The sequence below is a fragment of the Silene latifolia genome, chromosome 2 (assembly GCF_048544455.1).
Source record: "Silene latifolia isolate original U9 population chromosome 2, ASM4854445v1, whole genome shotgun sequence".
NCBI lineage: Eukaryota > Viridiplantae > Streptophyta > Magnoliopsida > Caryophyllales > Caryophyllaceae > Silene > Silene latifolia.
This window is the reverse complement of record NC_133527.1, coordinates 135,491,882-135,517,516: the sequence shown is the minus strand read 5'-3', so window position 1 is coordinate 135,517,516 and position 25,635 is coordinate 135,491,882. Positions and strand designations below refer to the sequence as shown.

Here is a 25,635-nt window from a genome sequence, read left to right as displayed (position 1 = left end):
AGCTAAGGACAACTTCTTGGTATACGGTGGAGTTGATGAGTTGGTTGTTACTAGTTACATAAATGCGAGCTTCCATAGTGACTTAAGATGACTTCGCAATTAGTCTGGTTTCACTCTTTGTCTCAATGGAAGAGTGATGAGCTGAAAGAGTTCTATGCGAAGCACCTTCGCATTTTCTATGTCTAAAGCCGAGTATATAGCAACGACAAACGCAGAAAAGGAAGTTGATTTCAAGGTTCACAACAGTGCAAATATCGCAATTTGATTTGATTAAACCGGTCCCACAATAACCTAAGTATGAGAGTCGTACTAGGTCTATTAGAATTAAGCTAGTGGGAGATTAGCATTAAAATTGTATTTGGGGAAATACTGCTATTAAAACATGGTTGCTTTTTGGAAGGGATAATTCCCATGGTGCCCCTGAGGTGCCCCTGAGGTTTGGCTTAATTCACATGGTACCCCTGTTTTTATGAATGTGCTCATGGTGCCCCTGAACGTTCAATTTAGTGCACCATCTGTCATTTATCCTTAACTCCGTCAAATATTGTAACGACAACCAGGTTTGGGGGGAAATTAGTTAGAGCCAACATCATTTTGAAATTCCAACTCACTACAATCTTCAAATAACTAATATGACTTTCACCAAATACCCCTGAGGTTTGAGAAATGTGCACGAAATACCCTTGTAACCAGAAATACATGTAAAGTAGCTGTTGGACGGACTTATTGCATATAAATAGAGAGTTGATGTTAAAATTGAGAGCACAAATCATTGAGTTGCTTTTAAAGCACTACTACAAACACATTCCTACTATAATGCAATAATCTAATTCAAGATGTAATTCAAAAGGGGTGCAAATAGATAACAAAAATTTCCCTAAATATAAGATTGTTGGGAAATGTGTCCTCAACAATAGTGCGATCACGTGATTTAAATATCATTATTAAATCTCATTTTAAGAATACAATTGGGAAGTAATATTGTTACTGTCAACTGGTCAACATATATCGGTAATGATTGGCTGACTAGAGTTTGACATTACTGTCGTGTGACGGTGGTGATGCGACCATAATTGGCGCATATTTAGCCCCCGAATTACCATTGTTTCTATGCTTTTTAGTGCCTATTTGGGTCATTTCTTATCTTTAGTTCTTTGTTTTGCATATTCTTTGAGATTTTGATCCCTTGGTAGGAAAGGAGTAAGAATCTTGCATTCTCATGGCAAAACAAGGCTAAATTGATCATATTCAATGACCAAGCATCAAGGAGAGACAAGACTAGAAGGCCTTTGTACATAGCATAGTAGAAGAGCATTGTTGAGAAAAGGATCCTTGAGTCCCCAAGGAAATCCCCAAGGAATCCATGAAGAAAAGGGAAGAAAAAGAAGAAGGAAAGCTGCTGAACTACAATCCGAACGGATTGTAGAGAATCCGTCCGTCCTCCCCAGTCCGAGCGTCCTCACCAGGAATCCGCTCGGATTCCCCATGCCCAGTCCGAGCGTCTTGTTCTTCGATCCGCTCGGATCGTCCACCCAGATCCGGCCGTCCCGACTCCCAGCCGCACGGATCACAACACAAAGAGACGCTGATTTCGTTCTTCAAGCTACGAAATGGAGAAGCCCTTCTCTCGGACAATCCCGGAGGCTCCTTGCTCAACTTAAAAAGTGTAATTACTAGTTTAGCCCTTAGTTAACCCTAATGCATCCTCCCTAATTTTCACTATAAATACCCCATTAGTCTAATTAGAGGAGCATGTTCTTCTTATCAATAATTAGAGTAGTTAATATCAATCAAATCTCTCTTCAATATTGTAATCAAATATTAATCAAGTTTTAATCCAAGTTTTAGTTCTTTAATCTCTCTCTAGTTCTTCATTTATTTTGGGTAATTAGAAGATTATTGGGTTTATTGGGAGATTGACAACCTTCCATCAATCATCAAGTTCTTCTATTATTCTTGCTTTATTATTGGAATCATTAGTAGGTATAATCTCTTAATCCCTTTTTAATTATTGCTAATTACTTTCATTTATTCATCATGTTTCATTATGTTAGTATGATTGACAACCTTTCTAGCATGATCAATATGATAATGAGTGAGTAGTCTCTTAGCTAGGGTTTAATGGGTGATTAGGGGAAACCAACATGGGGAATGATTCATGCTTAAATTAATATGCTTTCATATCTTATTTGCTTGCTTGTTTTGATCTTAATACATGCACATGTTATATTTGATGAAATGCTAAGCCTATGAATCCTTGCATTTACTATCATCTTCTATCCTTTCAACTTGACTTGTAAGACATAACCCAACTCGAGTCTTGTTAGACCATGCATGTGTTAAGTAGGGAAGATTAAGTCGACTTGTAGGTGTTGTACAATCCAAGAGATTCGGCTCAGGGACCCAAACTTTCCTAGGATTGTAAGATATAACCCAACTCAATCCATCACAACAATAATTGCTTGCTTATAATTTGAGAACATGTTTGTATGATCATATCCCATGATTCCCCTATGAACCCATGACACCCTAGTGCTTTTAATCAATTGTTTACACCCTTATTTCATTTACCTTGTTAGTTTATTTTCATTGCTATTTTAGTTTAGTGACCTTCTACATCAACCCAATTTGTGACACCCCTAGACACCACTAGTTACAATAGAATCTTCATTTCAATACCCGTCCCTTGGGATCCGACCTTTACTTGCCTCTTTACTAATTGTAGAGTTGTTTGTGAAGTATAAATTGTGTTTTGTATCGACCATTGACCAACGACCACATATGCTTAATTGTGAACACCAAATGGCTTCGATCAAAAATGGCGCCGTTGCCGGGGACGGTGTTTAATTGATTTAAGATTTCTTTTATTGTCTTTAGTTGTGTCTTTTTCACCTTGGGGAAGTAAAACTCCTCAAGGCTTGTTCTAATTGTTTTCTAGTTGTTTGATATTTTGCATGTCTAGAAGGTTACAAAGAGATTTGTTACCTTTTGACCGTGAAATCGAAAGAACCTTGACGAATAATAGGAGACTTGTTAGGAGGAATTTGGGAGGTGTTGGTGAAGTTGTTCAACCCACTAGTGAGTTTGTCAATCCTTTCGCAATAGAAGGAGAAGAGAACCCATTAAACAATACCACACAAAATCCACCTACAATGCCTAAATTCTCGTCACACTCTATACCCACCGAGGAGGATCTACCAAATGGTACTCCTACCCCACAACATCTTACCGGAAACTTTATTGTCAAGTCCGCCTTCATTCAACTAGTTGAGAGGAGCCAATTCGGGGGAATGCCTAGTGAGGACCCTCATTCTCATATGGAAACATTTTGTGATTATTGTGAAGCTATCTCTCAAACGGGCGTGACTCAAGACCAAATAAGATGGGTCTTATTTCCTTTTTCGTTAATCGGCACCGCAAAGCAATGGTTGAAGGGCCTTGATAAGACCACCCTTGGAATAGATTCTTGGAAGAAGCTAGCTCTAGCTTTCTACAAAAAATTCTACCCACCGGAGAAGACCAATATGCTAAGAGCTCAAATTACGGGTTTTAAGCAAAGGGATGAAGAGTCTTTGTATGAAGCTTGGGAGCGGTTCAAAGGTATTTGTCGCTCATGTCCTCACCATGGACTTAGCGAATGGTTTTTAGTGCAACAATTTTGGAATGGTTTATATGAAGATTCAAGGAACATTCTCAATATGGGATCAACTGGAATGTTCACCGAAGTTGATGACAATCAAACATGGAACAAGATTGAGGAAATGGCGGTCCATAATTCGCAATATAGTAGGCCTCGCAAGGCTACTAGAGGAGGAAAGTATGAAGTGGACACCGTGACTCAATTGGGTGCTCAACTTAGTGCTCACATTGACACAATCAACTTGAAGTTTGAACAAGCTATGGCTAGACTTGAGGAAAGCTCAAAATCATCAAAGCATCATGTCAATGCCATGACGGCATCCTCATCAATCCCAAGCGGGATATGTGAGAATTGTGGAACCTTGGGTCATGACTCAAGTGAATGTAGGGGAACAACCGAACAAGTCAATGCTTTCCAAGCTTACAAAAGTGGCACCCCTTATTCAAATTTTTACAATGAAAACACCAAGTTCCACCCAAATCTCTCATACAAGAGCCAAAATGTCCAAAACCCTCAAACTACATACACTCCACCACCCATGAGAAATCAAAACCAAAGACCCTTTTTCAATCAAAACCAAGGCTACCAAAACCAAAATCCATACAATCACCACAATGACCAAAGTTTTGATGTCCAAAAAGCGGTCATTCAAATGCAAAAAAATCAACAAGAATTCTTCACCCAAATGCAAAAGGATAGCCAAGCAAAGGATACCACCATCAACAACATTCTAGCTCACACCAAGATGTTGGAAACACAATTGACCCAACTAGCATCTTCAAGCTCATCAAGACAAAAGGGGCAATTACCACCTCAAGGTAATCCCCTAGACATGAAACGGTTAGTGCCATTCACTTGAGAAGTGGTACAAGATATGAAGCACCGAAAAAGCAAGTTGAGGATGAAGTTGTGAGAGCTAGTGAGAATGAAGTTGTGGTGGAAGGTCCCAAGGAAGGGGAATCATCAAAAGAAGAAAGTTCAAAGAAAAATGAAGACAAAACCAAAGAAAAGGAGCCCATTGTGATTAGACTTCCTTTTCCAAGTCGTCAAGCCAAGCCCAAATTTGATGATCAACTTGGAAAGTTCATGGAAATTGTGAAGAACTTAGAAGTCTCAATTCCTTTCACGGAATTAATCAATCACGTTCCGGCCTATGCAAAGTACATGAAAGATATCCTCACAAAGAAGAAGTCAATCCGGAAACTTGAGACTATCGCCTTCACTAAGGTGAGTAGTGCAATTCTTCAAGGGAGTTCACCTCCAAAGTTAAAGGATCCGGGAAGCTTCTCAATACCGTGTACCATCGGCGACACAACGATCAACAAAGCCTTATGTGATCTAGGGGCTAGTGTGAGTGTCATGCCGTACTCGGTAAGTAAAAGGTTGGGAATGGGAGAGCTCAAATGTACCAACATCACTCTTCAAATGGCCGATAGATCGACGAAGACACCGCTAGGGATATGGGAAGATGTCCCCGTGCGAATTGGGAAGTTTTTCATCCCGGTGGACTTTGTCATTGTTGATATGGAGGAAGATTCCAACATTCCAATCATCTTAGGAAGACCTTTCCTACACACCGCGGGTGCGGTAATTGATGTGAAACATGGAGAGCTCACTCTAGAAGTGGGAGATGAAAGCATAACTTTTAATCTTGACAAGACCATGAGAGCTCCTCGTTTGCATGAGCCATGTTTCATGATTGATCATTATAGCCGAAAAGATGAAAAGAAGAAATCGGAACTCCAATGGAAGAAGAAAGTTGAAGATGCTCCATTCAAAGAGCAAGTGAATTGTGAAAAGGAGAGCTTGCAAAGCTCATCAAAATCAACCAAGGAAGAAGAAGATGGCCTCATTGGCCAAGAAAAGAAATTGGGAGAGTTGTCTCCATCCAAGCAAGAGATTTTCAATGATCAACTCAATGAAGTTTGTGGTCTTTGGGACGACGAATTTGAAGGGATCTTTAATCCCTACATTGGGCATGCCATCGATCATGATCAACAACAAGGGCCACGGTCTATTGAGGACCTCTACCACAACAATGAACAAGCTTTTAATTACTTCTTCGAGGTGTTGAGCAACATCAACAACACCTTGAACATGCCCCCTTGACATCTCATCAAGAATGAGAGTTTGGTGGAGTCCTCCCTAAACCACCACTTGTAAATATTTCTAACTCCCTAACTTACATTTTAATTTTTGTATTGCATTTTTGTCATTTTTGGATTTTATTTACTTTGATCAAAATAATTGTCATGAAAAGAGAGAAGTGAGGGAGGGACTAATGATTTTAATTGATGTGTAGTGCTTTACCTTAGTGTGGGGATGGCAATTGCCTAGGCCATTCATGCCTTAGTAGTGCCCCCGCAATGAAGAACACAAGATTTGAAAGAAAGAAAGAAAGAATGATAAGGGAATGCGTTGGTGCACGGATGGAACTAAATCCGTGTACACAAGGACCAATCCGAGCGGATTCCTGAGAATCCGCCCGTCTGCAGTGGATCCGAGCGTCCTGCTGAGAAGACGCCCGTCTTGGGTGGGCTGAAAACGCAAATTCTTGTCGATGAAGAATCCGAGCGGATTTCTGGAAAGACGCCCGTCTCTCAGAATCCGTCCGTCTTGTGATCAATCCGCCCGTCTTGCAGCTGAAGAAAAACAAAAAAAATCTCTGGATAAGAATCCGTCCGTCCTGTGCGAAATCCGCCCGTCTCATCCAAAAAGAATCCGAGCGGATTCTCCATAATCCGCCCGTCTCTAGGCGGGATTTTTGAAAATTTGAAGCTGAAGAATCCGAGCGGATTGCGCCTAATCCGCACGGATTGTCCCTGCAATTCGAAAATGTCGAGTTCTTTAAATACCCCCCCCCCCCCCCACCTTCATTCATTCATTCATTCACTCATAAACACTACCCATAACATCAAAACCCTCATCCTCTCCATCTCAAAAACAAAAACCCTCAACAAAACTCACCAAAATCAAATCAAACCATCTTTCAAATAACAAATCAATCACTCCATCTTCATTAACAATCAAAACCAAGCACAAAATCTTCACCTTTGAATTGATTTTTGTTCTCATAAAGGCAAAGCCTTTCACCTTCAAAATCAATTTGGGCATTCTACAAATTGAAGATTTTTGATCTTTTTCTTGGTTAGCTCATCAAATGGCAAGAACAAAGGGAGCAACAAAAGCAAAAGCAAAGGCACCAAAGACTACAATTCTCTCTCAAAGGCAAAAAGCTCTACAAATGAAGAAAGCTTTGGCAATGGTGGTATCAACACCAAGCTTGGAAGTGCAACCACCTCAACAAATTTCTATGGAAGCATCACCCTCTACTCCGGTAATTAATCAACTCTTGCATTACCCGGAGGTAACATTCATTTCCGACTCTCATAGAAATACATTTGTCAAGTTTGCTATGAAACAAATTCAATCCACCAAATTCATATGCCAAGATGCTTTAGAGAAGTTGGGTGTTCTTGAACAAACAAGAGTCTTTTTCAATGCCATGGGTTTAAAGAAATTGTTTGAAATAAAGGAAGTAACATACCCCTCCCTTGTCTTGGAATTCTTAAGTTCTTTAAAAGTGACAAAAGTTGAGAATAGAGAAAATATTGAGTTCCGTCTAGCTAACACTAGTAGACGCATTACCTTTCCGGAATTGGGTAAAATATTGGGTCTTAGCGATGAACATAAATTCTATAAGCAATATGGGAAGTATGATCCCGAGCCTCTTTCGGAGGCAATCTCCGGGAGGAAATTTGAAGATTTTAAAGCTTGTCGTGCTCTTTTGGTCCATCATCCGGGCATAAGAATATGGCACAAGGTTGTGGGAAATACCATAATTGCTAGGAAAGACACCAATCATTTTACGGGACTCGATTTTATCCTCCTTGAATCAACTTTGAATATTGGAAGAATTCACACCAAGCCTTACAATTCTTTGAGGCTATTGGTTGATAGATGGCTCCATGTAGATAGTGGGAAGAAGGGTCAAACCGTAATTGTTAATGGCGGCCTTGTCACGGTCCTAGCCAAGCACTTTGATCCTAATTTCAATAAGGATAGCAAGTACAAGGCTAAGGATGGTGGCCATCTTATTGATATGTCCACCTTGATTAACAAGTTTAAGTGGGTTGCTCACAATCCCCTTGATACCAAGTATGGGTGGCTTACAAGTGAGGCTCGATCATTCACTCTACCCGCAAAGATTTGCCGTCTTAGTGTCCACCGGACCAACTATTTACTCCCCTTATCCACGGAAGCCGAGTACATCATTCAACAACAAAAGGGTGATCATGAAACTCCCTCCTCTTCCATTGTTATACCACCTTACCCCTATGATTATGAAGAGTTCAAACCGCAAGGAGTTGAAATTGGAAAAGATTATGTCACTCTTCTAATGCAAGCCATGCACAAGCAAGCTTATGAAGATCGGAAGAATGCTTATTTGGCTCAATATCCTCCCCTCCTACATCTAGCTAGGCAAGGACTCCTTGATCCATCTTGTCCTTTGCCTAGTTGGGCGGATAGAGAAGCCTTATTTCCGGGTGCATCTAGGGACGTGGTGGAAGGCAATGAGGTTGTTGGAAATGATGAGGAATTTGATGATAACATTGAGGAAGAAGCAAGTGGAGATGAAGAAAGAGATGGTGAAGATAATGATGAGGAAGATGGTGATGAGGAAAGCAAAGAAGAAAGTGCCAAGGAAAGTGGCAATATGACCACTTCTCATGAGGGAAGTGATGACGATAGTAGCATGATGGAAGACTAGCCTTGGAGATTCCTACTCCCCCACGGTTTGTCTATATCTCTTTGTATTTTATTTCATTTTGATCATTGTTGGTTTAGTCCTAGTAACATCAAAGGACTCCCACCTCGGTTCCTTTGAGGTGTTCTTTATTGTTCCCACTTTTGTAAAATCCAAAATGACAATCTAGTCTCATGCATAGCATAGCATGTGCATGAACTCCCCCATGCTTTGACATTAGCAATAGTGTCTTACTTGGTTTGGGGAAGTTAATGCATACGCAACGGGAGGTAATTTAAATTATCCTCTCCGTCATAACAAAAATCATGCATCATGTAGTATAGTTTAGTGTAGAATTGCATTTAGTATAGAAAATCATGCATCATTCTTGCATAATTTCCATCATTTTGGCCATTGAGGACAATGCCCATATTAGTGTGGGGATGGGAATTCTAACACTTAACTTTTATTCAAAAACCATACAAATTGAAAAAATTTCAAAAATCATAAAAATTTAAAAATTGAAAAAACCAAAAACAAGTTCATTTCCCTTGTATATATTGTCTTGTATATATTGTCTTGTATATATTGTGTTTGTTCATCCTTGTTCACTTTGATTGACTACGCCACATCCGAGACATGAGGATATTGAAGACCGCATGGTATGATCTTTCCAATCTCCTTTTTCCTCTTTATGTTAATGACTATGTGGCTTTATTTTGATTGATGCGGTATAACAATGTGAACTTAGGATTGCATTTAGTTTATTTGTCATATTAGTTGGTAGAATCATTTACATTAGGATGTGTATATGTTAGTTGCATCATGGCATGTAGTTTGCATGTTAGAAAAATTTTGCGAAACCGTCTACTTGGGAAGCTTGACAAGTGTATATAGGCCCTAGTAGATGCTTTTTGTTCTTAAGACTTTGCTTGTTAGAATGCTTGTAAAACACCCTAGGATGTGTCATGCTAGTATCCTTTGACCCATGGATTAAGGCCTAGTCAAGAGTACCTTGTGGTGTGATAACTCCTTGGCTACCGTTTATTCCAAGGTGACCCTTGAAACCATGCATACTTCTATCATTCATCCATGTTCTACCACATTTTTGTCATCAAAGGGAATGGGCACAAAAAGAAATCAATTTGAGTTCAATGAAATGAAAAGTGAAAGAAAGTTTGCAAAAATGCATCAAAAGAAAAGAGGAGCAAAAATAGACTCCTAAAGCTTCAAATACAAGGCACCCTCGTTACTAATTGGGGTGACTTTGAAAATGTTCAAAAAGAAATGCAAAAAGTTGTCAAGTATTGAAATGCCAAAAATCAAAAAGAAATGGCAAAGAAAGTGTTCTCAAATGTCAAATGCCAAATGAAATTGGGGGGAAAAACAAAAACAAAAGCAAACTCCCAAAGTGAAACTCAATATCTATCGACCCCTTTATCCATCGTATCCATTTTTGTGCATGGTAGAGAGGGGACGACCCTTCTTCTTGTCTAGGCAAGAGGGGGAATTCCGCGATCCTCCAGTGTTTCTAACACCATAGGGAGTCTACTCTTGACAAAAGCATTTAACGATTGAGGACAAAGGTACCCTAGCTTGACACCTTTTGGAGGTGATTTATTGGTATCCTTCTAGGCTTAGTAGTTTGAACAAATTGCATCTATGAAGGATTGTGTACCCTTGAATTGCTTCCCTTGTAGATAATTTCCGCCACTTAGATGAGGAAAGTGGCTATTCTTTTGTAGATGCATCCATTACTTGTTTATGTGTGCTTAATGTTTGGATGTGTCGCCATTTTGGCAAGACCCACCTTGCCTTGCAAGAAGGCATCCTACCTCATGGTTTTCTTGTTGTGAGTTGAAGGGGCGGAGTGAGACCCGCTAATTGTCTCATATCGGCTATTATTATTAGGTTAGTTTAGTATTGGTCCTAGTCTTTGTCACCTCTTTACTCGGGACGAGCAAAGGTTCGGTTTGGGGATATTTGATGCGACCATAATTGGCGCATATTTAGCCCCCGAATTACCATTGTTTCTATGCTTTTTAGTGCCTATTTGGGTCATTTCTTATCTTTAGTTCTTTGTTTTGCATATTCTTTGAGATTTTGATCCCTTGGTAGGAAAGGAGTAAGAATCTTGCATTCTCATGGCAAAACAAGGCTAAATTGATCATATTCAATGACCAAGCATCAAGGAGAGACAAGACTAGAAGGCCTTTGTACATAGCATAGTAGAAGAGCATTGTTGAGAAAAGGATCCTTGAGTCCCCAAGGAAATCCCCAAGGAATCCATGAATAAAAGGGAAGAAAAAGAAGAAGGAAAGCTGCTGAACTACAATCCGAACGGATTGTAGAGAATCCGTCCGTCCTCCCCAGTCCGAGCGTCCTCACCAGGAATCCGCTCGGATTCCCCATGCCCAGTCCGAGCGTCTTGTTCTTCGATCCGCTCGGATCGTCCACCCAGATCCGGCCGTCCCGACTCCCAGCCGCACGGATCACAACACAGCACAGTTTCGTTCTTCAAGCTACGAAATGGAGAAGCCCTTCTCTCGGACAATCCCGGAGGCTCCTTGCTCAACTTAAAAAGTGTAATTACTAGTTTAGCCCTTAGTTAACCCTAATGCATCCTCCCTAATTTTCACTATAAATACCCCATTAGTCTAATTAGAGGAGCATGTTCTTCTTATCAATAATTAGAGTAGTTAATATCAATCAAATCTCTCTTCAATATTGTAATCAAATATTAATCAAGTTTTAATCCAAGTTTTAGTTCTTTAATCTCTCTCTAGTTCTTCATTTATTTTGGGTAATTAGAAGATTATTTGGTTTATTGGGAGATTGACAACCTTCCATCAATCATCAAGTTCTTCTATTATTCTTGCTTTATTATTGGAATCATTAGTAGGTATAATCTCTTAATCCCTTTTTAATTATTGCTAATTACTTTCATTTATTCATCATGTTTCATTATGTTAGTATGATTGACAACCTTTCTAGCATGATCAATATGATAATGAGTGAGTAGTCTCTTAGCTAGGGTTTAATGGGTGATTAGGGAAACCAACATGGGGAATGATTCATGCTTAAATTAATATGCTTTCATATCTTATTTGCTTGCTTGTTTTGATCTTAATACATGCACATGTTATATTTGATGAAATGCTAAGCCTATGAATCCTTGCATTTACTATCATCTTCTATCCTTTCAACTTGACTTGTAAGACATAACCCAACTCGAGTCTTGTTAGACCATGCATGTGTTAAGTAGGGAAGATTAAGTCGACTTGTAGGTGTTGTACAATCCAAGAGATTCGGCTCCGGGACCCAAACTTTCCTAGGATTGTAAGATATAACCCAACTCAATCCATCACAACAATAATTGCTTGCTTATAATTTGAGAACATGTTTGTATGATCATATCCCATGATTCCCCTATGAACCCATGACACCCTAGTGCTTTTAATCAATTGTTTACACCCTTATTTCATTTACCTTGTTAGTTTATTTTCATTGCTATTTTAGTTTAGTGACCTTCTACATCAACCCAATTTGTGACACCCCTAGACACCACTAGTTACAATAGAATCTTCATTTGAATACCCGTCCCTTGGGATCCGACCTTTACTTGCCTCTTTACTAATTGTAGAGTTGTTTGTGAAGTATAAATTGTGTTTTGTATCGACCATTGACCAACGACCACATATGCTTAATTGTGAACACCAAATGGCTTCGATCAGGTGGTGATCAGTTGACCCCCTAGGTCATACCTAAAGGGCAATACTCTTAATTGATTATTTAATTAATCGTATAATGTTGCGAGTTAATTAAATTACTTGAAAATTGATGGACGATTTTGGAAGTAAAATTTACGTATCAAATTAAAATGTGATTAAATGAGATACGGTCTGAGTAATTAAATTGTATAATTACTCGGATGAAATAAATTGTTTAATGTAACAATTAAAATGAATGAATTATTATAAATTCAATCAGTTGAAATTTATAAATGGTAAAATATTTTGGCACAAGTAATTATGAGATTACTAAGTCGATTTTTGTATGTGACGTATTTTTATTAATACGTTGATTTTTAATATGTTAAAAATACATAACATATTTATGTCACATATGACATGTGACATATTGACAATTGACAAAAATAATATGGGATCCATATTATGTAAAGTGCCGAAAAATTGGGGAGCATTAAGCTAGTTAATTGTTTAATTTAGTTGATAAAACATAATGATGAAAAAGCAAGTCTAGGCATGCAAGCCTATTGTTCCTTGTGAAGAACAAATTTTCCATGCATTGGCTCCCCAATAGCCCTCATCTTACACGGTTTTGGGGAAGAAAAACTATCATTGTTTTTCTTTAATTTTGCCTAATAATATACTAAAGGTAGTGTATTATTTCCATTCCATTCACTCATCCAAAGATTATAAGTTCTAGTGAGAAGAAAATCCTCTCTTCTTCTCTCTTAAAAACCGAAAACACATAAGAGTTTTATAAAGTTTTTGGTTCAATTTTCTCCTATATTAATATTATACTAGATCAAATAATATTAATTAGATTAAGTGTTAAGCCTTGGGTATAATTCATAGGGAGAGATCTTACACTTAGATCTTTATTCTTCCATAAGGAAAGCTCAAGAACAAAAGAAAAGGAGATTTCTTTTGTGCCCTTTAAATCCGAAATACCCATTGTAAGAACATGATTTCTTCTCTTTATATTATTGTTTGCATGCATAAGATCCGTAATTAATTTTATGACAAATTATTTAGACATATAAGAGTATGTTAACATGTATATGAATCTACATTTCCTTCAATCGGTATCATGAGTCACGGTTGTTTGCATGCAAATTGGTTAAAAGTTTTTCCGAGTTATATGAATAACAAAATAAAACTTGTAAAATTTGTGTTATTATGATATATCACGAAATTATTACATGCATGTTAATATTTCTGGTCCTAAAGTGTTTTAGGATATTTTGGTTAATTTTTCGGATTTTTATTGTTCATAATTTACAATAATGACATTTAAATGTGATTTTATGAGTAAAAATGTCATTTTTGGTCGAAAATTAGCTATACTTCGAATTTTAAGTTGGTTTTTGGATATGTTGTTACATATATTATTTTGAGATAACCTGTAAATTTTCATAATTTTTGGACTTGTTATGCTCGAAAAATGAATTTTTCATTATTAAATTCGGATTCAAGAGAAAAATAGGTTAATATGAGTTAAATTTCGAATCTGGTCATAGAAAATTAATATGTTGTCACATGCAATTTTACAAGATGTGTGTAAAATAATTGGCTATAAAGAAGTCTTTTAGCATGATTTATGAATTTTTGAAGAACAATTAGCATAAATAGTGACATTATTAGTGTAAAATTAATAAAACATAATCTATGACTTAGGAAAAACGTCTTATGTTGCATTTTATTATATTTTTCAGATCTAAAATTGAAAAGTTAATGAAAATAATTTTTCCATGTTTTTATGATTATTTTATTAAATATCGATAAACCGCAACATTGTTTTTCCGAAAAATTTTCGAAATTTTTTTAACCTAAGATTTTGAACATTATGAGTGTCATGGAATTTTTCCAGAATGTTCATGAATTTAAATTTCAAATTTTGAATTTATTTGGAATTTTGTGATTTATTTGAAGTCTAATAGCTTATTTTTGTAATTTTTGGTCCATTTATGAACAATTTTGTAAATAAAAGTTAATTATGGTCAAATTATTAGTGAAGACTATATTTTGAGTCCTAAGAGGTTAGGGTAATTAACTTATGCATAAATATGAGTTTATGTATTTTTGTGATTATAAAATGTTGAAATCACGCAAATCCGTAAAAACCGAGTAATATACGATATTGGCTAATTAAAAGGCGATTTAGCATAAAAATTGAGCATGTTCTTACATATTATAATGCTGCATTTTTCTTTATGATTGTCATAATTTTAATTTATGTAATTTTGAATTATGTAATTTTACTTAGTATGGCCTTAGATTTTAATTGATATTTCCCGAAATGTATGGGAATATCGATTCGGTTGTAATTTTTATTGTGATCTCGTATCACCGTTTTGTAATTTAATAGATTTATTTTATTTTAGTTACAAATGTATAATAGGAAATTATGTAATTTATTATGTAATTTTATTCATTCCGGAGTTCCAAAATACGGATTACTTCAAGAATGGCGATACATAAAGACGGTGTTACCTCGAGATGCGTGCCACAACCGAAGTTCAAGGGACCAATGGAGTTGGTTTCCGAATATGTAATAGATTAATAGTTTTTCTATTTTAGGAAAGGCCATACTAGGATTTATTTACTTTTATGCTTGCATTTTATTTTATGTCACATGCATCGCTAAATCGCCATAACTAAACATGCATTGTTATCGAGTTTATCGACCGTGTCAATTCGAATTATCGTAGTTCACCGCTTTAGTTCACTTAAAACGTGATAGATAATAAATTGACATGACCTCTCGCTAAAACAACTAATTGAGACATAGCCTTACCAAATAGTAGAAACCATGAAAACCTATTTCGCGAGGGAGTGCACTCGGCTACCCCGGGGTACAAACCTTGTTACGTAGGGGAAGTGGGTGATAAATTTCTAATCCACCGAATTCATGTTGATGAGGGTTTCATCGGCTACCCCGTGCCTAAATTAATATGGGTTTGGATAATGGACACATTTATTCGAAATTTGGATTGAACTCAACAAAAGTAATTGATAAGGGTTTCATCGGCTACCCCGTGCCCTTGTTGATGTGTTTTGGGCTATAGATAAATATTAGAGTAATTTTATCGACCAAGAGTTCTAAAAGTAGAATCGATTAAAAAGTTAATCCACCGAGTTATATTGATGAGGGTTTCATCGGCTACCCCGTGCCTAAGTTGATATGAATTTGGGTCTTGGAATCATTTATTATAGTTGGGTAGAGGTCACTATATAAATGTTCATATCTTGTTAAATTTGCAAGTATGATTTAAAAAGACAAATGTTAATATTTCCTTTCCTCCATATTTGTAGTGCATTACAATGAATCCATCAAATGCTACCGCACCGATAACCATTGAGTCATATCACCATGTTCTTGACGACGTATGCTCCAACAATAATTTCGATACAACTAGAGAACTTCATTTCGGGATAGGTTCGGATGGAAACCTTAATTTCATCACCACTTCTAAACCACCCACTACTACTAGACCTCGTGTGAGTCCGTCTCGGGAAGACTACCTCATACGATCTATAGGGTCTTTATCTCTGGAAGATAAGGATGCCAAAGCTAGTGGGAGCTCTAGCAATCAAGTTCTTGCTTCAAAGGGCAAGAGGTTCAAGAAGAAAGGAAAGAAAATCAAAAACTTCAAGCAAGTTAATGATGAGTGCCATTATTGCTATGGCATGGGACATTGGCTTAGGAATTGCCCTATGTATTTGCGAAATATAAGGGAAGGACTCATTACTCCAAAAGGTACAATTCCTAAAGAAATTTATGTTATTGATATAAATTATACTTCCACTACGACATGGGTACTAGATACCGGTTGTGGTTCTCACCTTTGTAATCATTTACGGGGTTTAAGAGATGTGGAGAGGCTTAGCAAGGGAGATGTGGATCTTCGACTTGGAAATGGAGCTCGGGTAGCGGCCGAATCCAAAGGAACTTATGTTCTAGCTTTGCCAAATGGTTTTGAGTTGTATTTGCATAATTGTTTTTATGTTCCTACGCTCTCTAAAAACATTATTTCAATCGCCATGCTAGACATGGACGGTTTTTGTTTTGTCATTAAGAACAATCGTTGCTCTATTTCTAGGAATGATTTGGTTATTGGCCAAGCTTCTTCCATTAATGGCATTTACATTTTAGAGACCTCAAATCCAACAAATGATATTTATAACATACAATCAAAGAAACTCAAAACAAGTGACCCAAGTGAAGCGTTCATTTGGCATTGTCGATTAGGTCACATAAACGAGAATCGCATCAAAAGATTAATTTCTACTAATGTGATTGCACCATTTGATTATCAATCATTTGGTACATGCGAATATTGCCTACTTGGCAAAATGACTCGTAATCCTTTTAGTGGTAAAGGGACACGAGCTAGTGAGCTATTAGGACTCATACACACCGATGTATGCGGACCAATGAGCATCACCGCTCGTGGTAATTATGACTACTTTATAACCTTCACCGATGACTTAAGTAGATATGGGTATATCTATTTAATGAAACACAAGAGTGAAGCATTTGAGAAATTCAAGGAATTCCAAAACGAAGTAGAGAACCAATTGAACAAAAGGATTAAGGCACTACGATCCGATCGTGGTGGTGAATACCTTAGTCTTGAATTTGATTCACACTTGAAAGGTTGTGGCATTATATCACAACTTTCTCCACCCGGAACACCACAACTGAATGGTGTTGCCGAAAGGAGGAATCGAACCCTACTTGATATGGTTCGATCCATGATGAGTCAAACCGAGTTACCGAACTCGTTTTGGGGATTTGCAATCCAAACTGCAATTCTATCTTTAAATAATAGTCCTACTAAGGCCACCGAAAAGACTCCATTTGAGACATGGAAAGGAAGAGTTCCTAATCTATCCTATATGAAAATTTGGGGATGTGATGCTTACGTCAAGGCTAAACCCGACAATAAGCTTGCCCCAAGATCCGAAAAATGCATCTTTGTAGGTTATCCCTTGACCTCTCGAGGTTACTACTTCTACAAACGTCAAGAAAACAAAGTGTTTGTGTCTTGTGAGGCTGTCTTCTTAGAAAGTCAATTTATTTCTAAGAGTAAGAGTGGGAGAAATTTTGAACTTGACGAAGTTTAAGAGCCACAAACCGAGGTAGAGACGCAAGAAGATGTTCCTTCGTCGTCTAACGCGGTTGTACCTCCTCCACTAAGAAGGACGGGCCGAGTTATTCGCCATCCCGATCGATATGTGGGACTTATCGAAGAAGATGGAACGCTCGATGTGTTGCTTATGGAAAGTGACGAGCCCGCCACCTACAAGGCCGCAATCTCTAGTCCTAATTCCACCTTATGGCTTGAAGCCATGAAGTCCGAAATGGATTCTATGCTTGAAAACCAAGTTTGGGACTTGGTAGATTTGCCTAAAGGGGCAAGACCCCTCCAATGCAAATGGATATTCAAGGTCAAAAATGGCATAGAAGGACATGACGATGTCTACAAAGCTAGGCTAGTAGCAAAAGGATTTACCCAAGTCCAAGGTCTCCATTATGATGAGACCTTCGCCCCCGTAGCCATGCTAAGATCCATACGGATTTTGTTAGCGATCGCCGCATTTCATGATTATGAAATTTGGCAAATGGATGTCAAAACCGCTTTTCTAAATGGGCATTTAGAAGAGGAGGTGTACATGATACAATCCGAAGGTTTTGTTGATTCTAAAAATCCTAACAAAGTGTGCAAACTTAAGAGATCCATTTATGGTCTTAAGCAAGCATCTAGAAGTTGGAATCATCGATTCAATCATGTTATAAATGAAAATGGTTTCACTCGAAATGTTGAGGAACCATGTTTATACATGAAATTCAGTGGGAGCAATGTTGTGTTCCTAATCTTGTATGTCGATGACATACTACTCATTGGAAATGATATTCCAATGTTGTCTTCGTTTAAGAAGTGGTTAGGTAACCACTTCCAAATGAAGGATTTAGGAGAGGCACAACGCATATTAGGTATCCGGATCTATAGAGATAGACCCAAGAGGATATTGGCACTAAGTCAAGAATCTTATGTTGATAAGATTCTTCGACGATTCAGCATGGACAAATCCAAAAGGGGTTTGGTTCCTATGGTAACCAGAACGATATTGAGCGGACTCAATGTCCCTCCGAACCCCATGATGTTGAACGCATGAAGTTGATCCCTTACGCTTCCATTGTTGGATCAATCATGTATGCCATGATATGCACACGTCCCGATGTCTCGTATGCCTTGAGCATGACGAGTAGATATCAAGGAAATCCGGTGAGAGTCACGGATTCTTTGTCAAGAACATCCTTAAGTACTTGAGAAGAACTAAGGACTCTATCATTGTGTTTGGAGGAGACACTGAGTTGCGTGTTACAGGATACACGGACTCAAGTTTTCAAACAGATAGAGATGACATGAAATCACAAATTTGGTTTCGTGTTTATGCTCAACGGTGGTGCCGTAGTGGAGAAGCTTCAAGGAAGTCAGAATCAGCGGATTCAACAACGGAGGCTGAGTACATAGCAAAGCATCAAAAGTCGCCAAGGAAGCTATGTGGATCAAGCAATTTACGGAAGGTCTAAAAGTAGTACCTACCGCCGATGATCCCATCACTCTCTATTGTGATAATAGTGGGACGATCTTCCAAGCTAAGGAGCCAAAGTCTAGTAATAGATCTAGACATGTACTTAGAAAGTATCATGTAATAAGAGATTTCATTGAAAGAAAGGAAATTGCGATTTGTAAGGTTGGGACGGATGACAACATAGCCGATCCGCTCACCAAGCCTTTATCGAAGGCTAAGCATGATGGGCATGTTGCGTCCATGGGACTTAAACGTGTACCAAATTTTTGTTAGATTTTGAAATGAAATAAAAGTGTTGTTTTTGTTCATGTTCATAATCGCATTTGTCTTTTATCCTTAATTTATACTTTGTTACATCCAAACGGGTTGTAGAGACAATTGAACCCCGTTAAAGTGAACATGGATTAACATTGTTTTGCCCATAGTTACTTATATGAGGTGACGTCTCGAAGTGACTAGAGTGTGAGGCGATTGATGGCAAGTTCAAGTGCCATACAGTCATGTGAGATGACTAGTCGATCACATAGGCGGACTGTTAGGAACATTTTGTCGGGCCTAATGACCGCTTATAGAGTTCAGGCAAATTTATATAGCCTGGTCGTGGCGAGAGCTACTATAGTGTTCTAATGAGTCGATTCTTTTGACTAGAGACTATTCGCCTAAGATGGCACAGTTTCAGATTAACTTTGATTTGTGTTACTACGACCTTCGTAAATGGGGTCAAATGGGCATATTTTGGGTTATGATGGTGTGGCTAGTCGAAGGGAATGAGTGCGATAGGAATTGTCCACCCCTAGTCAGGGTTATAACAATATCTCAGGGCCACTCGAGGAGCAATGAACTGGAAATGCGTGGCCACGCTCGGAGGGTATCCAGTGTGGATAAATCCGGTCAATCAGTTATTCTCCAAATCGAGGAAACCACTCTCGATATGATCACTTGCAAGTACGACCTGAAAGACACCTTGCATTGAGTGGGAGATAGTAATAGGACAAGAGAATTGGTGACGCACACTTGTCGAGGACAAGTGGGAGATTGTTGGGAAATGTGTCCTCAACAATAGTGCGATCACGTGATTTAAATATCATTATTAAATCTCATTTTAAGAATACAATTGGGAAGTAATATTGTTACTGTCAACTGGTCAACATATATCGGTAATGGTTGGCTGACTAGAGTTTGACATTCGTCGTGTGACGGTGGTGATCGTTGACCCCTAGGTCATACCTAAAGGGCAATACTCTTAATTGATTATTTAATTAATCGTATAATGTTGCGAGTTAATTAAATTACTTGAAAATTGATGGACGATTTTGGAAGTAAAATTTACGTATCAAATTAAAATGTGATTAAATGAGATACGGTCTGAGTAATTAAATTGTATAATTACTCGGATGAAATAAATTGTTTAATGTAACAATTAAAATGAATGAATTATTATAAATTCAATCTGTTGAAATTTATAAATGGTAAAATATTTTGGCACAAGTAATTATGAGATTACTAAGTCGATTTTTGTATGTGACGTATTTTTATTAATACGTTGATTTTTAATATGTTAAAAATACATAACATATTTATGTCACATATGACATGTGACATATTGACAATTGACAAAAATAATATGGGATCCATATTATGTAAAGTGCCGAAAAATTGGGGAGCATTAAGCTAGTTAATTGTTTTATTTAGTTGATAAAACATAATGATGAAAAAGCAAGTCTAGGCATGCAAGCATATTGTTCCTTGTGAAGAACAAATTTTCCATGCATTGGCTCCCCAATAGCCCTCCTCTTACACGGTTTTGGGGAAGAAAAACTATCATTGTTTTTCTTTAATTTTGCCTAATAATATACTAAAGGTAGTGTATTATTTCCATTCCATTCACTCATCCAAAGATTATAAGTTCTAGTGAGAAGAAAATCCTCTCTTCTTCTCTCTTAAAAACCGAAAACACATAAGAGTTTTATAAAGTTTTTGGTTCAATTTTCTCCTATATTAATATTATACTAGATCAAATAATATTAATTAGATTAAGTGTTAAGCCTTGGGTATAATTCATAGGGAGAGATCTTACACTTAGATCTTTATTCTTCCATAAGGAAAGCTCAAGAACAAAAGAAAAGGAGATTTCTTTTGTGCCCTTTAAATCCGAAATACCCATTGTAAGAACATGATTTCTTCTCTTTATATTATTTTTTGCATGCATAAGATCCGTAATTAATTTTATGACAAATTATTTAGACATATAAGAGTATGTTAACATGTATATGAATCTACATTTCCTTCAAAGATGAGATTCAACATAAGGTCATCTGGACCTTCGGCAGCAAACCTTTCAAGATTGTATTATAAATGTGATGAATGTGAATGATTTCAATGGTGCAAACCAGAAAAATGAAGACATGAATGATTTGGCTGAAGAGGAAGCTGCACAATTTCATGATTTTATACAAGAGCTAAATAAGAAATTGAAAGAACAAGCCACTAGCATTTGTGACTTAAAAAGAGAAATTGTAGATTTATCTAAAAGGTTTCAATTTAGTTTGAAAACACTCATAATAATTATATGGTTTTAGTCTATATTATAATGGTAAGTGTACTAGCATTGTGATTGTGATATCAAAAAAGAAGATTTCCGAAACCTAAAACAACTTCCATCCAACCGTTTATATACCTGGCACTAACTAATTTCTGGTTACAGGGGTATTTCGTACACATTTCTCAAACCTCGGGGGTATTAGGTGAAAGTCATATAAGTTAATTGTAGTAAGTTACAGATTGTAGTTATTTGGAAATTCAAAAAGTTGTTGGCTCTAACTAATCCCCCCCCTCCCCCCCAAACCTGGCTGCCGGTACACTATTTGACGGAGTTAGGGCAAAGGGCAGATGGTGCATGTTTTGATAGAGATTTTACTAAATGACAACGTCCTGTTAGGGAAGTTTTGAGGGGGTGATCTAACTCAATCGAATTGCCTGACTAGTATTGCTAAATAAGTAAATGAACAGAAAATAATGACACAAGATTTATACGTGGAAAAACCCTGGGAATAAGGGAAAAAACCACGGGCACCAAGCCAGGAGGGATTATCACTATGATTTTAGGTAACCTGGCAGGGAATAAGTATGTCAGGCGTGGTATAAAGTATGGAAGGCTAAGAACAATGCTCAATTAAAGTGTTGATTACAAGTATGAGACTAAGAATATGAGTGAATGAGTGTGCGAGTAAGTATCCCTTCTTCTCTAGTCTTATTTGTTATTTATAATAGCTTTGAAATGGTCTTCTCAAGTTGTTTTTAGGTTTTCCCAGAAAATAGGCCTCGTGCCCTATTTACCCGGGAGTGGTTGGTTGACTCCTAGAGTTGGCCGCCATTATCTCTGCTAACTTGACTGTCTTTGTTTGTTGTGGGTTTTGTTCAATGAGTCTTCCATGTAAATAGGAATCATCTTTCTGAGCTTTAGTTGTTGCCTAACACGTCTTGGTGGTGCTTTAGTATGTAGCTGGCTGAGATGTCCATTCAGGCTTGGCATTGTGGATGCCTGACCTTTTCTTTCCTCCTGGCTGGTGCCTGTTCAGGTGCTCAGGTGCCTTGTATAGAATGTCTTTTATCCAGGCTTGTCTTTGGACAATGCTTGATTCTTGTTAGGTCAGGCAGGGTAATTCTGGGCCAAATAATTTCCCCTTATCTTCTTATTCCTAGTGGATCTGGCCAGAGATAAGGAGATAAAAAATTCAGGCCAAGCAAAAAATGTATAAGGATATTTTACTGGAAAAGAGTTTGAGTTCCTTTTAACTTCTATAATAGCTAGTATTCATTAATGAGGTAGGTTCATCAAACCCTAGGAGAGTCATGATTGGACTTGTTCACATGTGCTACCCGTTGTGTTTTTGCGGCTATAAAACCCTTGCAACGTCCGTTTTGCTTTCATATTTTTATTCTTCAACTCTGTATAATTTCTATCTCTTCTAAAATTCCCTTGTGAAATCAACCATTCTTTGAAACCAAGAGATCAGTTCTTCAATTAAATCTAAAACAATGGCTGGGGGAGAAGAAAGACGGCTGCATCTAAAGCTGCTGCTGAGATTGAGAAAACTCCTGTTGTTGATGTCCCAGACATCATCCCTCAAGATGAAGTTGTGGAGATAACTGCTCCTCTAGAAATTCTGTCTATGTCATACAAGGGGGTTGAATATACCCTGTGAAGGCTTTGCCTGCCTCTTTTCCTGAGGCTAATCAGTTGAAGCCAACCTTTGAACACTATCTGAAGGGCAGGGGTCTTCTTCCTGCTGAAGCTGATGTTCGGATCCTTGAGAGTGGTCCAGTGAGGGCTAATTGGAGTAATCCAGGCCGGTTTTGTATCTTTGAATGGGCGTTTAAGGGTGGATGTCAGCTTTCACTTTCTCCGTTCATGGCTGAGGTTATTAGGGCTGTCAAGGTCCCTCCATTTCAACTTATGCCAATGGTTTGGAAAATCTTCAATTCAGTTGAGCAGCTGTGTGCTAAACATAAGTTGGTCATCACTCTGGAAGACTTCAAAAACGTTTATCATTTGAAGGGTCATTCTACTGGTCGCTTTAATCTTCGAGTCTGGTCGAAGATGGCTCATTTGATTACCAACTTTGATTCAGGGGATAATAAAGGATGGGCACAGACTTGTATGTTCATCAGGGCTGACTCCATTATCCCTGATCTGGATTGTCCTAATTACATTGTTGTTGAAGGAGGTAATTTATTTTTCCTGTACTGAATTTTAGTTAGAGATAATTTATTTTGTTCTTAAAGTATGCTTACTTGATTTTGTCTTCGTAGTGGCTGACTGGGTAAATGATCTTGATTCTAAGGGATCGGCTGACCGAATTGCTGCTTTTATGGCATTGCCTGAAGAGGAGAGGACATGGCCCGCCTGTCTGGGGTAGGCATCTATACCTCGTTTTAAGAAAGCTAAACTGAGCACCTACAAACCTGTGAAGGGTGCTAAAGCTTAAGGGCCTTCTTCATCGGGCAATAAGTTTTGTTGCTTTTGCTTCGTGGGTTTTTTGTTTGAACATATGTTTATATTGCTGATGTAGAACCTCGTCGTGCAGCTACTAGGGCTTCTGCTAGGATAGCTAGTTTTGGTATGTCCCTGGTGAAGGCAGGCGTTTCTCAAATTATAGGGGAGAAATCCAAGAGAGTGAGGCTACAGGGAGTGATAGTGCTCTACAGGTTCAGGCGCCTGTTCAAGAGGAACAGCCGGTTGGTCGGGCTGAAAAGAGGAAGAGGGTTGATGAAACTTCATATGGGGTCCATGAGGTTATGGGGGTTAGAGCCCGGCTTGATGAAGTTCAGTTTGCCAAGGAATAGATCCAGGCTCACTCTTATCTGGTTGATGACCCTTTTTATAAATATCAGGCTGCGGATTCTTCTGCTCGTGGGTTGGCTGCTATGTACCGTACCAGGGATTATGCTGCTAACCTTATTACTATGCTGCAAGAGGTAATTTTTTTTGTCAGTTTTTTTTGGTTGTTTTTTTTTGTTATGTTTTGCCTGATTGGTGATATTTTTGCAGAATGTAAATGATATGTTGAGGGGTGCCTGCCAGCTCGATTCTGAAACCAACCTCAAAGATTCATTGGATTGGGAAGTGCTGTGTCTGAAAAAAGATGTTGTCGGCCTGAAAACTGATTTGGAAGCGGCAAAAACTGAAAACCATTCTTTGAAGGAAGATATTGAGGTAGGAAAGTCGCGGTTGGTGATGGAGGCATCCAAGCTGGGTTCTGCTCAAGATGCCTTGAAAGCTCTCCAACCTAAGTTAGACATGGTTCAGGAAGAGTTGAAGGCTGAGAAGCAGGCTATGCAAGAGCAGCTGAAGGTGAATGAGGAGCTGGCTGCAGAGAGAGACCTGGTGCAGGGTAGGTATAAGAATGCTGCTCTTTATTTCTTTGGCAAGGGTCGTGTAGATGCCATGAAGGAGCCTGTTGAAGTCAAGCTTTTCTGGAATCCTGACCAGGAGATAGCTAACCTTATTGGCACTTACCCTGAGCTTTACAAGTTGCATGTTGATGAGGAGGTAGATTCCCCTCCGTCGAAGGAAAAAAGCGATGACGCTGGTGATGGGGAGGATGACGAGGAGGAGGAAGAGGAGCCTGTTGATGATGGGATCAGTTCTGCTACTGCTTCTAAGGCAGGCTAGTTGTTTTAGGTTTGTTTTTTGCAGTAGTTATTTTCTTGTTTTGGCCCATCCAGGGGGGGATGTTCCCTAGACAAACAATTTTTTCAGCTTTTGGAATATTTTGCCCTACCCAGGAGGGATGTTCCCTGGTCAGTATTTGTGCTTTGGTATAATTTGAATCTTTTCTTCTGGTTTCTTTGAATAGTTTGATTTGAGCAACTTGTACCTGTAAAAAATACATTTTGAAGTATTTTGTTAGGAAGATACCTCTCAGAAGGGCTTATGGCCCTCAATCCTTATCAGGAAATGATGGATTATTTGCCTGTTAGGAGGGCTTTTTAGTAAGAGGGGTGGTTTCCAGTCAGGAGGGCTTATGGCCCTCAGCCTGTCAGGAGGGCTTTTAGACAAGTGGTCTGGTCTATTCCACCATTGTACTTGTCTTTTATTTTTTGTACTGAGCTCAGTTTTTGGTATGTGTTTTTAGGGTCAGGCAGGTAGGTGCCAAGTTATTGTAGAGCATTTCTGGGATGCTGTTTAGGTTGGGTGGAGTGGCCCTAAATCCTGAATATTTGTTTAAGCTTGTGTGTAATGTATAATTAATGGAAAAAAGGCGTAAAACAAGTTTTCAGGATTCAACATTATAGGATTTAAATAGACAGACATAGTGGGATTGTGTAAAATAAAATAGGTAGATATTCAGGCAAGGTTACAGGTAGCAGGAAAACATAATTTGCTAAGGTCACAT

General features: G+C 38.2%; 1 non-coding gene across 1 annotated transcript; it reads right to left on the bottom strand.

The window, feature by feature from the left end:
• Positions 1-3,524: 3,524 nt before the first annotated feature.
• On the bottom strand, positions 3,525-3,631 carry LOC141644482 (small nucleolar RNA R71). Its single transcript, XR_012544097.1, has one exon. It is a non-coding gene; the product is annotated as a small nucleolar RNA R71 (small nucleolar RNA).
• Positions 3,632-25,635: the final 22,004 nt, after the last annotated feature.